The following is a 12,333-nucleotide window of genomic DNA, read 5'->3' as shown; positions in this document are numbered from 1 at the left end:
TAAACCCAAAACAATTTAGAAAATGTTAATATGATCATACATATTGATAATTATCTTAACTGGAAATGAATTAAATTCACAAACCACAAGACAAAGACTGGCTGGGCAGATGAAAACATCTGCATGTATATAATAATTTTCCTTCCACTTACCACATCATTCCACTTAACCCCCAAATTCTACATAATTATTTTTATATTGTTAGGTTAATCATGTTTCCATTATGGCTTGCAATTGTAATTATATTTTATATTTTGTCTGGCTATTGATTGTGAAAACTGGTAAAGATCTTTTACTATTGTGATTATGTCAGTATTATTCACTTAATACCATTGTATCATGATTGGTCCACAGAAAATAATAGAAAAAATAGAATTAAAGTGGTGAGAGTTGACATTCTTGTCTTTTTCCTGATCTTAGAGGAAATACTTTCAGCTTTTCACTATTGAGTATGATGCTAGCTGTAGCTTTGTCATATATGGTCTTTACTATGTGGAGGCATGTACACGCTATGCCCACTTTTTAGAGAGATTTTACCATGAGTGGGTGCTGAATTTTGTCAAAAGCTTTTTCTATATTTATTGAGATGATCATATGGTTTTTATTCTTCAATTTGGTGATATTGTGTACCACATTGATAGATTTGCACATATTGAAAAATGCTTGCATCCCTGGGCTTTCCTTGTGGTTCAGTTCGTAAAGAATCTACCCACAATGCAGGAGACCTGGGTTTGATCCCTGGGTTGGGAAGATCCTCTGGAGAAGGGAAAGGCTACCCACTCCAGTTTTCTGGCCTGGAGAATTCCATGGACTGTGTAATCCATGGGGTCCACAAAGAGTCGGACACAACTGAGCAACTTTCACTTTCTCACAGGGATGAATCCCGCTTGATCATGGTGCATGATCTTTTTAATGTACTGTTGGATTCTGTTTGTTAGTATTTTATTGAGGATTTTCGCATCTTTGTTCATCATTGTAATTTGTGTGTGTGTGTGTGTGTGTGTGGTATGTTTGTCTGGTTATAGTATCAGGGTGGTTGTGGCCTTGTAAAATGAGTTTGGAAGTTTTCCTTCCCCTCCAATTTCACAAGGATAGGTATTAACTCTTCTCTAAATGTTTGATAAAATTCACCTGTGAAGCCATCTGGTCCTGGATTTTGTCTGTTGGGAGGTTTTTAATTACAGTTAAAATTTCAGTGCTTGTGATTTGTCAGTTCATATGCTTTATTTCTTCTTGGTTCAATCTAGGGAGATTGTACCTTTCTAATAATTTGTCCATTTCTTCCAGGTTGTCCAAATTTTATTGTCGTACAGTTGCTAATAGTAGTCTCTTATGATCCTTGGTTTTGGATTGATGCTTTTGAACTGTGATATTGGAGAAGACTCTTGAGAGTTTCTTGGACTGCAAGGAGATCAAACCAGTCAATCCTGAAGGAAGTCAATCCTGAATATTCATTGGAAGGACTGATGCTGAAGCTGAAACTAATACTTTGGCCACCTGATACAAAGAACTGACTCATTGGAAAAGACCCTGATGCTGGGAAAGATTGAAGGCAGGAGGAGAAGAGAGAGAGAGAGAGGATGTGATGGTTGGATGGCATCACTGACTTGATGGACTTGAGTTAGAGCAAGCTTTGGGAGTTGATGATGGACTCCAGAGAAGTCTGGCATGCTGTAGTCCATGGGGTCACAAAAAGTCAGATATGACTGAGTGAGTGAATTGATCCTTGGTATTTTCATGTAGTCAGTAACTTCTTTTTGATTTCTAATTTTATTGATTTGAGTCTTCTCCATTTTTTCCCCTTGATGATTCTGGCTTAAGATTTACCAATTTTGTTTAAAATTTCAAAGATGCAGCTTTTAGTTTCATTGATGTTTGCAACTGTTTTCTTTGTCCCTATTTCATTTATTTACGCTCTGATATTTATGATTTCTTTCCTTTTTACTAACTCTGGGTTTTGTTTGTTTTTCTATCTCTAATTGTTAAAACAATTAGATGTAAACAAAAAACCACATAAAACAATTTAGGCGTAAGGTTAGGCCGTTTACTTGAGACTTTTTTTTTGTTTCTTGAGGAAAGATTAAGTATTGCCACAAACTTCACTCAGAATTGCTTTGCTGCATTCCAGAGTTTTCAGATCATTGTGCTTTCACTTTTCTCTAGATATTTTTTGATTTCCTCTTCATCTTTTTCAGTGATCCATTGGTTGTTTAGTTGTGCAGCCTCTACATGTTTGTGTTTTTTTTATAGTTTTTCTTCTTGTGGTTTATTTCTAAACTAATAATGTTGTCATTGGAGAAGATGCTTGATATGATTTCAATTTTCTTAAATTTACCACTTCTCATCTTGTGGCCCAGCAGGTGGTCAGTCCTGGAGAATGTATAGTGTACTACTTTTTGATGGAATCCTCAGTTATGTCAAACTGATCTAAAGTGTAACTTAAGGCCTGTGTTTCCATATTAATTTTCTGTCTGGATGATCTGTCCATTGATGAAAGTTGGGTGTTAAAGTTCCCCACTATTATTGTGTTACTCTTGACTTCTCCCTTTATGGTTATTAGAATTTGCTTACATATTGAGGTACTCCTATGTTGGTTGTATATATATTTGCTGTATCTTCTTCTTGAATTGAACTCTTGATCATTATGTAGTGTCCTTGTCTCTTACAACAGTCTAAGTTTTAAAATCTATTTTGTCAGATACGAATATCACTACTCAAGCTTTCTTTTAATTTCCATTTGTATGGAATACTTTCTCCCATCCCCTTACTTTCAATCTGTAAGTGTCCCTAGGTCTGAGGTGAGTCTCTTATAGACAGTGTATGTATGTGTGTGTGTGTATAAGATTTTATATATACGTGTATTTATATATAAAATCATGCTTCTGTATCCACCCAGACAGTTTATGTCTTTTGGTTGGTGAACTCAATCCATTTATATTTAAGGTAATTATTGATATATATGATCCTATTGGGCTTCACATGTGGCTCCCTGGTAAAAAAAAAAAAAAAAAGTTGCCTGACAAGCAGGAGATGTGGATTCAATCCCTGGGTCAGGAAGAGTCCCTGGAGAAGGAAATGGCAATCCACTCCAGTATTCTTGCCTGGGAAGTCCCTTGGGGAGAGGAGCCTGGTGGGCTACAGGGTTGCAAAATAATCAGACACGACTTAGTGACTAAATAGCAACAACAGTAATCCTATTACCGTTTTCTTAATTGTTTTGGATTTATTTTTTGTAGATCTTTCCTTCTCTGTGTTTCCTGCCTAGAGATGTTCTTTTAGCATTTGTTGCAAAACTAGTTTGGTGAGGCTGAATTCTCTTAACTTTTGCTTGTTTGTAAAACTTTTGATTTCTCTGTCAGATTTGAACAAGAGTCTTGCTAGTTAGAATATTCTTGGATATAGGTTTTTCCTTTTCATTACTTCAAATGTATCATGCCATTCCCTTCTGACTTCTACAGTCTCTGTTGAGAAATAAGTTGATAACCTTATGGGTGTCCCCTTGTATGTTATTTGTTGTTTTCCTCTTGTTGCTTTTAATATTTTATTTTTGTCTTTAATTTTAATCACTTTGACTACTATGTGTCTGGGTGTGTTTCTCTATGGTTTTATCCTGTCTGAGACTCTCTGTGCTTCCTGGACTTGGTCGACTATTTCTTTCCCATATTACAGATGTTTTCAGCTATTATCTCTTCAAATATTTTCTTGGGTCCTTTCTCTCCCTTTTCTCCTTCTGGGATCCCTATAATGTGAATATTGCTGTGTTTAATGTTGTTTTAGAGGTCTCTTAGGCTGTCTTCATTTCTTTTCTTTTTTTAAAAATTCTGTTTTGTGGCAGTGATTTTCATCATTCTGTCTTCCAACTCATTTATCTGCTCTGTCTCAGTTATTCTGCTGTTTATTCCTTCTAGTGTATTGTTCATCTCTGTTTGTTTTGTAGTTCTTCTAGGTTATTGGTAAACATTTCTTTTACCTTCTCCATTATTTTTGCAACATCCTGGATGATTTTCATTATCATTATTCTGAATCTTTTCCTGGAATGCTGCCTAGCTCCACTTTATTTAGCAGTTTTTTTTGGGGGGGGGGAGGGGGTGGATTTTTACATTGTTCCTGCATCTGGGACATAATCCTTTTTATTTTGATTAGCTTTTTATGATTGTGGGTTTTGTTCTGAAGCCTGTGGGGTTCTGGTTTTTCTTGCTTCTTCTGTCTGCCCTCTGGTGGATGAAGCTAAGAGGCTTATGTAAGCTTCCTGATGGGAGGGATGGACTGTGGAGAAAACTGGGTATTGCCCTCAGTTCAGTCCAGTTCAGTTGCTCAGATGTGTTCCACTCTTTGGACCCCATGAATCCCAGCACGCCAGGTCTCCCTGTCCATCACCAACTCCCTGAGTTCACTCAAACTCATGTCCATTGAGTCAGTGATGCCATCCAGCCATCTCATCCTCTGTCGTCCCCTTCTCCTCCTGCTCCCAATCCCTCCCAGCATCAGAGTCTTTTCCAATGACTCAACTCTTCCCATGAGGTGGCCAAAGTACTGGAGTTTCAGCTTTAGCATCATTCCTTCCAAAGAACACCCAGGACTGATCTGCTTTTGAATGGACTGGTTGGATCTCCTTGCAGTCCAAGGGACTCTCAAGAGTCTTCTCCAACACCACAGTTCAAAAGAATCAATTCTTCGGTGCCCAGCTTTCTTCACAGTCCAACTCTCACATCCATACATGACTACTGGAAAAACCATAGCCTTGACTAGATGGACCTTTGTTGGCAAAGTAATGTCTCTGCTTTTGAATATGCTATCTAGGTTGGTCATAACTTTCCTTCCAAGGAGTAAGCGTCTTTTAATTTCATGGCTGCAATCACCATCTGCAGTGATTTTGGAGCCCCCCAAAATAAAGTCTGACACTGTATCCACTGTTTCCCCATCTATTTCCCATGAAGTGATGGGACCAGATGCCATGATCTTCATTTTCTGAATGTTGAGCTTTAAGCCAACTTTTTAACTCTCCTCTTTCACTTTGATCAAGAGGCTTTTTAGTTCCTCTTCACTTTCTGACATAAGGGTGGTGTCTTCTGCATCTGAGGTTATTGATATTTCTCCTGGAAATCTTGATTCCAGCTTGTGTTTCTTCCAGCCCAGCATTTCTCATGATGTACTCTGCATATAAGTTAAATAAGCAGGGTGACAATATACAGCCTTGACATACTCCTTTTCCTATTTGGAAGCAGTCTGTTGTTCCATGTCCAGTTCTAACTGTTGCTTCCTGATCTGCATACAGGTTTCTCAAGAGGCAGGTCAGGTGGTCTGGCATTCCCATCTCTTTCAGAATTTTCCACAGTGTATTGTGATCCACACAGTCAAAGGCTTTGACATATCAATAAAGCAGAAATAGATGCTTTTCTGGAACTCTCTTGCTTTTTTGATGATCCAGTGGATGTTGGGAATTTGATCTCTGGTTCCTCTGCCTTTTCTAACACCAGCTTGAACATCTGGAAGTTCATGGTTCACGTATTGCTGAAGCCTGGCTTGGAGAATTTTGAGCATTACTTTACTAGTGTGTGAGATGAGTGCAATTGTGCGGTAGTTTGAGCATTCTTTGGGATTGCCTTTCTTTGGGATTGGAATGAAAACTAACCTTTTCCAGTCCTGTGGCCACTGCTGAGTTTTCCAAATTTGCTGGCATATTGAGTGCAGCACTTTCACAGCATCATTTTTCAGGATTTGAAATAGCTCCACTGGAATTCCATCACCTCCACTAGCTTTGTTCATAGTGATGCTTTCTAAGGCCCACTTCACTTCACATTCTAGGATGTCTGGCTCTAGTCAGTGATCACACTATCATGATTATCTTGGTGGTGAAGATCTTTTTTGTACAGTTCTTCTGTGTATTCTTGCCACCTCTTCTTAATATCTTCTGCTTCTGTTAGGTCCCTACCATTTCTGTCCTTTATCGAGCCCATCTTTGCATGAAATATTCCCTTAGTATCTCTAATTTTCTTGAAGAGATCTCCAGTCTTCCCCATTCTGTTGTTTCCCCATTCTGTTGTTCTCCAGTTTTACTCAATAAAACTTTAATTTGATTATCTGCTGATGGGTGGGGCTGTACTCCCGCCCTGTTAGTTGTTTGGCTCATGCCAGTGGTTACCTCCCAGGAGTGCTGCTGCCAGTGTCCTGCTGCAAGTCACTGCTGACCCATGCCTCCACAGGAGACCCTCTAACACTGTCAGGGAGGTCTTTTTCAGTCTCCTGAAGCGTCACTGCTCCTTTCCTCTGAGTCCTGTTGTGGACAAGGTTTTGTTTATACTCTCAAAGAGTGGAATCTCTGTTTTCCCCAGTCCTGTGGAAGTCATGCAATCAAATCTCACTGGCCTTGAAGGTAAGTCAGACTCTCTGGGAATTCCTAGTTTCTTTGCTGGATCCCCAGACTGGGAAGCCTTACTTGAACCTTCACAACAGAAACATGTGCACCTTCACAACAGTGAGAGAACCTCTTTGGTTTATTTTTCTCCAGTTTGTGGGCCACCTTCCCAGTGGGTGTGTGATTTGATTTTATCATGATTGTGCCCTTCTATGGTCTTGTTGAAGCTTCTTTTTTTCCTTGGACACGGGATATCTTTTTTCTGGTAGGTTCTAGCACCCTCCTGTCAATGACTGTTCAACAGCTAGTTGTGATTTTGGTGGTCTCGCAGGAGATGAGTGCACATCCTTCTACTCTGTAATCTTGAATCAATCTCTTTTTGTGGTTTTGATTGGCATTTCCCTCATGGTTAGTGATGTTCAACCTCTTTTCTTGTACTTACTGGCCATTTGTACATATTTGGAGAAATGTCTATTCAAGTCCTTTGCCCATTTTTAAAAATTGAGTTTTTTTTTTTTTTTTTTCCTTCCCTTTTACCCTTTTTTTCTGATATGTTTCTTTGGCAGAGAAGAAACAAACTCTGACTCTATGTTGGAAACTGTTTTTATTGCTTTTCATTGCTTTTGTTATTATAATCATACATAATTGCCTGCCTCAGAGGACCTTGACCTGTTACCTGAACTTAAACTAAAGTGCCTTTGTTCAGCTCACAGAGAGATAATCTGACCTTGCCCACCTGTGAATAGAATACATTAACACACCCCAAAGTCTATGGCCATACCAGCCTGAACGCACCCGATCTCATCGGATCTCGGAAGCTAAGCAAGGTCGGGTCTGGTTAGTACTTGGATGGGAGACCGCCTGGGAATACCAGGTGCTGTAGGCTTTTGGGGCTTCCCTAGTGGCTCAGAGGTTAAAGCGTCTGCCTACAATGTGGGAGACCTGGGTTCGATCCCTGGGTTGGGAAGATCCCTTGGAGAAGGAAATGGTAACCCACTCCAGTATTCTTGCCTGGAGAATCCCATGGATGTAGAAGCCTGGTAGGCTAGAGTCCACGGGGTCGCAAAGAGTTGGACATGACTGAGCGACTTCACTTCAACTTCATCTTCCAAAGACTAGAAATGTTTTGCAAGACTGAAGATCCTTTCACTTTATTTCCGCACTGCCTCTCCTTCTCTATTCTGCCTTTTGACTTTGATTCCTTATAGACTCTCTCCTTGGCCCTGCAAAAGAATGTGGCTTCCAAACCCCAACAAGATGGTTCCTTTGAGACATTAGTCTACCATCTTCTCTGTCAGCTGGTCCAAATAAAGTCGTATGCCTTCCCTCAACACCTTGTCCCTTGGATTTATTGGCCTCTTGTGCAGTGAGCAGAGTGAGCTTGTACTCAGTAACATTGTTTTTGAAAATATGTATGTTTTTATTTAGTTGGCTGCACTGGATCTTAGTTGTGGCACACTGGCTCTTCGATCTTCCTTGTGGCATGTGTGTCCTTTTTTTAGTTGTGTATGTGAGATCTTTTATTTGTGATGTGTGGAGTCTTTTGTTGCAGCGTGTGCAATCTTTAGTTACTGCATATGAACTCTTAGTTGTGGCTTGTGGGATCTAGTTTCCTGACAAGGGCTTAGTCCTGGGCCCCTTCTACACTTGGGAGTGTGATGTCCTAGTCACTGAGCCAATAGGGAATTCCCCCTAGTGAATTTCCATTCAGTTCAGTTAACTTGCCCAGTCATGTCCAACTCTTTGCGACCCCATAGTCTGCAGCACGCCAGGCTTCCCTGTCCATCACCACCTCAGAGAGCTTGCTCAAACTCATGTCCATCAAGTCCATCTCATCCTCTGTTGACCCTTTTTCCTCCTACCTTCAATCTGTCCCAGCCTCAGGGTCTTTTCCAATGAGTCAATTCTTTGCATCCAGTGGCCAAATTGTTGGAGTTTCCAGCTTCAGCATCAGTCCTTCCAATCAATATTCAGGATTGATTTCCTTAGGATTAACTGGTTTGATCTCCTTGCTGTCCAAGGGACTCTCAAGAGTCTTCTCCAACACCACAGCTCAAAAAGCATCAATTCTTCTGCGCTCAGCTTTCTTCACAGTCCAACTCTCACATCCATACATGACCACTGGAAAAACCATAGCCTTGATTAGACGGACCTTTGTTGGCAAAGTAATGTCTCTGCTTTTTAATATGCTATCTAGGTTGGTAGTGCCTGGATAATAGGACTTTTCCTTAAGGAAGCTAACAAAAATCTTAGTGTTCCTTGGTGGATTTGCTATTGGTATCTTAAAAAAACAAAAACAAACAACTGAGGTAACATTTGCATATAATAAAATACACAGATTTTAAATGTATCAATGAAGCATCAATTCTCTGGTGCTCAGCTTTCTTTATTGTCCAGCTCTCACATCCATACATACATGACTATTGGAAAGACCATAGCTTTGACTATATGGACCTTTGTCTGTAAAGTAGTGTCTCTGCTTTTTAATATGCTGTCTAGGTTGGTCATAGCTTTTCTTCCAAGCAGCAAGTGTCTTTTAATTTTTTAATCACTGCAGTAACCATCTGCAGTGATTTTGGAGCCTGAGAAAATAATGTCTGTCACTCTTTCCACTGTTTCCCCATCTATTTGCCATGAAGTGATGGGACCAGATGCCATAATCTTAGTTTTCTGAATGTTGAGTTTTAAGCCAACCTTTTCACTCTCCTCTTTCACTTTCATCAAGAGGCTCTTTAGTTCTTCTTTTTCTGCCATAAGGGTGGTGTCATCTACGTGTCTGAGGTTATTGATATTTCTCCATGAAATCTTGATTCCAACTTGTGCTTCATCCAGTCCAGCATTTTACAAGATGTACTCTGCATATAAGGTAAATAATTAAGGTAACAATATACAGCCTTGACCTACTCCTTTCCCAATTTGGAACCAGTCTGTTTTTCCATGTCTGATTCTAACTGTTGCTTCTTGACCTGCATACAGGTTTCTCAGGTAAGGTGGTTTGGTATTCCCATCTCTTGAAGAATTTTCCAGTTTGCTGTGATTCACATGGTCCAAGGCTTTAGCATAGTCAATGGAGCAGAAATAGATATTTTTTTCTGGATTTCTCTTGTTTTTTTCTATGATCCAACGGATGTTGGCAATTTGATCTCTGGCTCCTCTGCCTTTTCTAAATCCAACTTGAATGTCTGTAAGTTCTTAGTTTATGTACTGTTTAAGCCTGGCTTGGAGAATTTTGAGCATTACTTTGCTAGCGTGTGAGATGAGTGCAATCTGTGGTAGTTTGAACAATCTTAGCATCATCTTATATGGGGATTGGAATGAAAACTGACCTTTTCCAGTCTTGTGGCCACTGCTGAATTTTCCAAATTTGCTGACATATTGAGTGCAGCACTTTAACAGCATCATCTTCTATGATTTGAAATTGCTCAGCTGGAATTTCATCACCTCCACTAACTTTGTTCGTAGTGATACTTCCTAAGGCCCACTTGACTTTGCACTCCAGGATGCCTGGCTCTAGGTGAGTGATCATACCATTGTGGTTATCTGAGACATTAAGATCTTTTTTGTATAGTTCTTCAGTGTATTTTTGCCACCTTTTCTTAATATTTTCTGCTTCTGTTAGGTCCGTACCACTTCTGTCCTTTATTGTGCCTATCTTTGCATGAAATGTTCCCTTGTTATCGCTAATTTTCTTGAAGAGATCTCTAGCCTTTCCCATTCTATTGTTTTCCTCTATTTCTTTGTATTGACAACTTAGGAAGGCTTTCTTATCTCCTCTTGCTATTCTTTGGAATTCTGCATTCAGATGGATATATCTTTCCTTTTCTCCTTTGCCTTTTGCTTCTCTTCTTTTCTCAGCTATTTGTAAGGCCTCCTCAGACAACCATTTTGCCTTTTTGCATTTCTTTTTCTTGGAGATGGTCTTTGTCACGGCCTCCTGTACAATTTATGAACCTCTGTCCATAGTTCTTCTGGCACTCTATCTATCATATCTAATCCCTTGAATCTATTTGTCACTTCCACTGTATAATCATAAGAGATTTTACTTAGGTCATACCTGAATGGTCTGCTGCTGCTGCTGCTAAGTCGCTTCAGTCATGTCCAGCTCTGTGCGACCCCATAGACAGCAGCCCACCAGGAGCCCCCGTCCGTGGGATTCTCCAGGCAAGAACACTGGAGTGGGTTGCTACTTCCTGCTCTAATGTATGAAAGTGAAAAGTGAAAAGTGAAAGTGAAGTCGCTCAGTCGTGTCTGACTCTTAGTGACCCCCTGGACTGCAGCCCACCTGGCTCCTCCATCCATGGGATTTTCCAGGCAAGAGTACTGGAGTGCGGTGCCATTGCCTTCTCCGACCTGAATGGTCTAGCGGTGTTCAATTTTAGTCTGAATTTTGCAATAAGGAGTTCATGATCTGAGCCACAGTCACCTCCAGGTCTTGTTTTTGCTGACTGTACAGAGTTTCTCCATCTTCAGCTGCAAAAAATATAATTAATCTGATTTCAGTATTGACCACCTGGTGATGTCCGTGTATAGAGTCATCTCTTGTGGTGTTGGAAGAGGGTGTTTGCTATGACCAATATGTTCCCTTGGAAAAACTGTTAGCCCTTGCCCTGCTTCATTTTGTACTTCAAGGCCAAATTTGCCTGTTACTCCAGGTATCTCTTGACTTCCTACTTTTGCAATCCAGTCCCCTATGATGAAAAGGCATTTTTGGTTGATGTTAGTTCTAGAAGGTTTTGTATGTCTTCATAGTACCATTCAACTTTAGCTTCTTCAGCATAGTGGCTGGGGCATAGACTTCGATTACTGTAATATTGAATGGTTTGCCTTGGGAATGAATAGAGATCATTCTGTCATTTTTGAGACTGCATCCAAGTACTGCATTTCTTACTCTTTTGTAGACTATTATGGCTACTTCATGTCTTGTAAGGGATTCTTGCCCTCAGTAGTAAATATAATGGTTATTTGAATTAAATTCACCCATTCCAGTCCATTTTAATACAGTGATTCCTAAAATGTCAATGTTCACTTTTGCCATCTCCTGTTTGACCACTTCCAATTTGCCTTGATTCATGGATGTAACATTTCAGGTTTCTATGTAGTATTGTTCTTTACAGCATCTGGCTTTAATTCCATCACCATTCACATCCACAACTGGGTGTTGTTTTTGGTTTGGGTCAAGCAAAGTGAAAGAAAGTGATTTTGTTGGATAGTTTCTATTGTAGTTTTTCAAGTTTCTTGGTTTTTTTCAAGTTTTTCTTCTGCTAATCTGCTATTTAACACTTCCAGTGAATTGTTTATTTCTGATGTTGTAATTTTAACTCCAGGATACCATTTGATATTTTTATATATCTTCTTACTATATGTTCATTTTGTTCATTTGTTTTCCTTTAAGATTCTTCAACATATTTATAACTTTTAAAGTCATTGTCCACTAATCCCATCATCTCTCTAATTATGGTTTTGTTTCTGTTGACTGGTTTTTCTCTTGGTTTTGTGTCACATTTTTCCAGCTTCTTTGCTTATCTAATAATTTTTATTAGATTTTAGACATTTTAAATGTTTTATCTATGAATATCTAGGCTTCCCTGGTGGCTCAGCTGATAAAGAATCTGCCTACAATGCAGGAGACCTGGGTTTGATCCTTGAGTTGGGAAGATCTCCTGGAGAAGGGAAAGGCTACCCACTCCAATATTCTGGCCAAGTCCTTATGAAAGGTAAATGCAGCTTAACACTCAACAGAAAACTTGAGGTGACTCATTTACAAATTTCTGGAGTACTTTTTATGTATAACATAATCTTATCCTGAACTTTGTACTATAAATTCCAGCTGCCTTGGCCTCCCTAATTCTAAGATATGTTTCCTTATCTCAGCAGGTCTATTAAGCCTTAGTTGGGTTTCTTCTCCTCGTGCCATGATACAGAAATTTGAAATTTTAGTATGATGGTTGGACAATTTGTAGAACTCACTTTGATTGCCA

The 12,333-nt window shown here is 39.5% G+C and overlaps 1 non-coding gene across 1 annotated transcript; it reads left to right on the top strand.

Moving 5' to 3' along the window:
- Nucleotides 1-7,122: 7,122 nt before the first annotated feature.
- On the top strand, nucleotides 7,123-7,241 carry LOC147367956 (5S ribosomal RNA). Its single transcript, XR_015168670.1, has one exon. It is a non-coding gene; the product is annotated as a 5S ribosomal RNA (ribosomal RNA).
- The last annotated feature ends 5,092 nt before the right edge of the window (nucleotides 7,242-12,333 follow it).

The sequence above is a fragment of the Bos grunniens genome, chromosome 7, assembly GCF_055505025.1.
Source record: "Bos grunniens cultivar Pamir isolate PY7600 chromosome 7, Bosgru_T2T1.0, whole genome shotgun sequence".
Taxonomy (NCBI): Eukaryota; Metazoa; Chordata; class Mammalia; order Artiodactyla; family Bovidae; genus Bos; species Bos grunniens.
Note: the sequence above shows the minus strand (reverse complement) of the source record. Positions and strands in the feature narration are given on the sequence as shown.